Raw genomic sequence first — 5,857 nt, forward strand, 5'->3', positions numbered from 1 at the left:
ATTCCTTCTCTTGTGTTTCCTGTGTAGAGAAGTTCCTTTAGCATTCATTATAAAGCTGTTTTGGTGGTGTTGAATTCTCTTAACTTTTGCTTGTTTGTAAAGCTTTTGATTTCTCCATCGAATCTGAGTGAGATCCTTGCTGGGTAGAGTAATCTTGGTTGTAGGTTTTTCCCTTTCATCACTTTAAATATATCCTGCCACTCCCTTCTAGCCTGTCGAGTTTCTGCTGAAAGATCAGCTGTTAACCTAATGGAGATTCCCTTGTATGTTATTTGCTGCTTTTCCCTTGCTGCTTTTAATACTTTTTTCTTTGTGTATAATTTTTGTTAGTTTGATTAATATGTGTCTTGGTGTACTTCTTCTTGGGTTTATCCTGTTTGGGATTCTCTGCACTTCCTGGGCTTTATTGACTATTTCCTTTCCCATGTTGGGGAAGTTTTCAACTATAATCTCTTCAAATATTTTCTCAGAACCCTTCTTTTTTCCTTCTTCTTCTGGGACCCCTATAATTCAAATGTTGGTGTGCTCAATGTTGTCACAGAGGTTTCTGAGACAGTCCTCCATTCTTTTTTCTTTATTCTGCTCTGTGGCAGTTATTTCCACCATTCTATTTTCTAGCTCACTTTTTCGTTCTTCTGCCTCAGTTATTCTGCTATTGATTCCCTCTAGAGTATTTTTAATTTCAGTTATTGTGTTGTTCATCATTGTTTGTTTGCTGTTTAGTTCTTCTAGGTCCTTGTTATACATTTCTTGTATTTTCTCTATTCTATTTCCAAGATTTTGCATAATCTTTACTATCATTACTCTGAATTCTTTTTCAGGTAGTTTGCCTATTTCTTCTTCATTTATTTGGTCTTGTGGGTTTTTATCTTGATCCTTTGCCTGTAAGATATTTTTCTGTCTTCTCATTTTGTCTAATTTACAGTATTTGAGGTCTCCTTTCCCTAGGCTGCAGCGTTGTAGCTCCTCTTGTTTCTGTTCTCTGCCCCTGGTGGTGGGGTTGGCCCACTGTCTTGTGTAGGCTTCCTGATGGAAGGGACTGGTACCTGCATTCTGGTAGCAATGTAGAAACAGAAACGTATATAAAAAAGAAAATATATTAAAGAAAGAAATAGACAAGCAAACCCTGGAAAAATGGTAAAAACAAAAACAGAAAAACACACACCCCACACATAAAAGAAACAAAAATAGAGCCAAATACAACAAAAAGCAAGAGAACAACCAAACAAATAGAAGAACTCAAAAAATGAAATCAGGGCTTCCCTGGTGGCGCAGTGGTTGGGAGTCCGCCTGCCGAGGCAGGGGGTGCGGGTTCGTGCCCCGGTCCGGGGGGATCCCGCGTGCTGCAGGGCGGCTGGGCCCGTGGGCCATGGCCGCTGAGCCTGCGCTTCCGGAGCCCATGCTCTGCAGCGGGGGAGGCCGCAGCAGTGAGAGGCCCGTGTACCCCAAAAAAAAAAAAAAAAAAATGAAATCAAACAATTAGGACTAAAACTAACAAAAACACATAACTTAAAAACAAAACCAAAGCAGTGTGCCAACTGTAGAATAAAGCAAGGAAACAGAACAAACTGATAAAAATGATTTTAAAAAATAATAAAATAAAAACGGAAAAACATAGAACAACAGAAAAGCAAAGTAGAAATATAAACATAAATATATACATATATATATATGAAAGAAAAAGAGGAAGAAAACAATAAAGGAAAAAACACAGAACAACAGAAGAGGAAAGTAAAAATAGAAATGTTTAAAAAAAATTAAAATATGTTATAAAACACAGAGATCCCAAAAGAGTAAAAGAAAAAAAAACAAAAACACACACAAAAACAAAACACCAGTAAAACAACAACCACCAAAAAAAAGAAAGAAAAAGAAACCAAAAAAAAAAGCTAGAACAAAGAACAGAATGAATCAAAACATCCTAAAATTAATAGTAATAATTATGCTTCCCTGGGGTCTCTGCTGTAAGAGTCCTTGCACATGCCATGAGCCACAGCCCACCTCCACCTCCCCAAGAAGCTCTCTTTTGCCTCTGGGCTGGTCTCTGGACCTGCTGTGGGCCCTGTGGGCACCATTCAGACTCTGATCAGGCCCAATTCCTGTGTGTGCTTGACCCCAAAGTCCACAGCTGCCAGGGCTAGACTGTTTTCATTTGTGGGAACACTCATTGTCTACTCAGATATTCCACAGACACAGGGTCTACCTAGCTGATCACAGCGGGTTAATCTTCAGCTTGTACAGCTGATGGAAAGATTTTCAATCTTCTTCGAAACCAAAAAAAAAAGCTAGAACAAAGAACAGAATGAATCAAAACATCCTAAAATTAATAGTAATAATTATGCTTCCCTGGGGTCTCTGCTGTAAGTGTCCTTGCACATGCCATGAGCCACAGCCCACCTCCACCTCCCCAAGAAGCTCTCTTTTGCCTCTGGGCTGGTCTCTGGACCTGCTGTGGGCCCTGTGGGCACCATTCAGACTCTGATCAGGCCCAATTCCTGTGTGTGCTTGACCCCAAAGTCCACAGCTGCCAGGGCTAGACTGTTTTCATTTGTGGGAACACTCATTGTCTACTCAGATATTCCACAGACACAGGGTCTACCTAGCTGATCACAGCGGGTTAATCTTCAGCTTGTACAGCTGATGGAAAGATTTTCAATCTTCTTCCTTAGTCACCCTGTCCCTGGGGTTCAGCTTTGGTTTTATCCCCACCTCTGCATGTGGTCCACCCACAGGAGTCTGGTCCTGAGGCTGCCTTGGAGCTCTTGGGTCTGCCCCTGTGAGGACCGGGCACAGAGGTGGTATGACTGCTTGGATCGCAGGAGCCCCAGTGGCACCAATTGCACAGGGAAGCCAGCGGCCACAGGCACAAGAGATATGGCCCTAGTGAGAGATTTTTCTGGTGCCTGGCATAAGGCATATGAGGGCCAACCCAAGCCAGGGTTTTTCTGGCACCCAGCAGCAGACATGCAAGGGCCAGCCCTGAGAGGGCTCCTTTTTTTTTTTTCATTGCCCTGCAGCTGACACGTGAGGGCCAGCTCTGAGGGGTCTATTTTTATTGCTCAGGGCGCACAAGAGCCAGCCCTGAGCAGGCTTCTTTTATTGTCATTAGCAGGCACCAGCATGTGGGGAGAGAGAGGTTACAATAGTGGCTCCTCCCCTTGCGTGTGACTCAGCAGTAGCGCCCTGCTTTCACGGCAGTCCAGTCTTCCTCCATAGGCATTCCCTGCCGCAGATTTCCTCCCTCCCGTCCCATCAGTCCGTCTCCCCACGGCCAACAGCAGTTCTCGCTTGGCGCCTGTTCTCCAATCCCCACACACCAGCTCCCAGCCCTCTTGCACACTTGTGAACACACATCCCAGTCCGTGGCACATAAGGCTGAGGTACGGACCATCTGTGTATTTCTCACTCTGTCCCGTCTGCTACAGATCAGCCAGTTCACCCACTTATGACAGCCTCAAATGCTTGCCTTCTGTCCCAATCCATTTCCCCATCAGAGAGGTGGTTTCCCTGTCAGAGAAGGGGTTTCTGCAAATTTGGGAATCTCTCCTCTGCTTCAGCAACCCCGTCCGGGGGTGCAGGTCCTGTCCCTCTTCCTCTCCTCCTCTTTCTCCCTTTTTTTCCACCCTACCCAGTTATGCAGGGATCTTTATAGTCCTTTCCAGTGTCCAAGGTCTTCTGCTAGTTTTCAGCTGGTGTTCTGTGAGTATTGTTGCATCTATAGATGTATTCCTTATGCATCCAGGGAGAGAGATGAACTCCACATCCACCTACTCCTCCACCATCTTGAATCTCCCTATACTTCGAGAGAACAGTTTTTAACCTAATATTTCCCCATGCATATAAAATAAATTTGTCAGATGTTGCATTTTCCCAAAAACTTCCTCCAATTCTGCTTGTATTAATCAAGGTTTTCCAGAGAAACAGAACCAACAGGACACATGCATTCATGTGCGCATGCACCTATTTCATCTTAATTGTTTGCCTCTTCTCCCTTTTTTTCTTAGTCTAGCTAAAGGTTTTAGAATTTTATTGATCTTTTCAAAGAACCAACTTGTGGTTTTACTGATTTTTATCATTTTTTTCCTATTTTCCATTTCAATGATGCATGCTCTAATCTTTATTATTTTCTTTCTTCTTTCAATTTAGTTTGCTATTCTTTTTTTAGTTCTTTAGTGTGTAAAATTAGGTTATTAATTTGAGATTGTCTTCTTTTTTAATGTAGGCATTTACAATGATAAACCTCCCCCTGAGCTCTGTTTATGCTGCATTCCATAAGTTTGGTTATGTATGTTGTGTTTTCATTTTCATTTCTCTCTCATGTTGGTATCCTTGGTGGTATCCCACAGACCTCTGTGGCTCGGTTCATTATTCTTCATTCCTTTTCTGCCCCTTCTTCCTTACATTGGATAATCTCAATTGTCCTTCAAGTTCTGCAAGTTCACTGATTCTTTCTTCTGCTCTCTCAAATCTGTTACTGAGCTTTTCTAGTGACTTTTTCATTTTAGGTATTATAATTTTCAGCTTTAGATTTTCTACTTGTTTCCTTTTTATAATTTCTATCTCAATATTGATATCTTCTATTTGGTGAGGCATTGTTCTCATGCTTTCTCTTAGTTCTTTAGATGTGGTTTCTTTTAGTTCTTGGAACATTTTTAAAATAGATGATTTAACGGCTTTGTCTAGAAATTTCAATATCTGTTCTTCCTCAGAAACAGTTTCAGTTGATTTATTTTTTCTTTCCCCCATGAATGGGCCATACTTTCTTGTCTTTGCATGCCTCATATTTTTTTTGTTGAAAACTGGATATTAAAATGTGATAGCTCTTAGAATCAGTTTCCCCTTCCCCAGGGTTTGTTGTTTTTGTTTGTTGTACTTGTTTAGTGACTATTTTGAACTAGTTCTGTAAAGTCTGTATTCTTTGTTGCCTGTTGGTGAGCTTAGTGATCAGTTAATGACTGGATGGAGATTTCTTCAAACACCTGGAACTAATAATCTCCCAGTTCTTGCCAAGAGGCTCTGGGTACATGTTGGTGCACGCCTTCAGCACTCAGGCAGTTGACAACTCTGCCTTACCTTTGCTTCCTGCTTCTGCAGAGCCTCAAGGTCAGCCAGAGTTGAGGGCTTAGGGCTTTCTCATGTCTTTCCTCAGTATGTGCACAGGCTACACATGTGTGTGGACTTCTAGATTCCCAGGAATATTTCAGAGCCTTTCAAAGCTCCAGTAGTCATCTCAGTTGTCAGTTTTTAGAAAAATCCTTATTTGGCTTGTCTATTTTAGCCACAATATTATGACATTTGCTTGAAAATTTTTTTCACAAGTGTTCCCCAGGGAAAGACTTTTAGCACTGGTTGAGCACTGAATCAGGTAAAATAAAGACAAACCTTTCAAGTAGGGTCTTCCAGGGAACCATCAGATAGGTCAGACAGGTACACAACTTTGGGAACACAACTTTGTACTCTTATGTTTTAGGTGTGTCCTTTATTTTATTTATTTATTTTTTGGGGTTCATTCTCATGGCTTTATTCTATTCAGTTGTATGGATACACCACAATTTATCAATTCTACTGTTTATGGACATTTGGGTAGTTTCTGATTTGGGGCTGCAATGAACAGTGCTGCAATTGTATGTGCCTTTTGGTGAACCTATGTCTGTCTGTCTATCTGTTGACTGTGCAGACATAGGAGAAGAATATCTTGGTCACTCTTTTTTTTTTAACATCTTTATTGGAGTATAACTGTTTTACAATGGTGTGTTAGTTTCTGCTTTACAACAAAGTGAATCAGTTATACATATACATATGTTCCCATATCTCTTCCCTCTTGCATCTCCCTCCCTCCCACCCTCCCTATCCCACC

Source organism: Physeter macrocephalus, chromosome 2 (assembly GCF_002837175.3).
Source record: "Physeter macrocephalus isolate SW-GA chromosome 2, ASM283717v5, whole genome shotgun sequence".
In the NCBI taxonomy this organism is placed as follows: Eukaryota; Metazoa; Chordata; class Mammalia; order Artiodactyla; family Physeteridae; genus Physeter; species Physeter macrocephalus.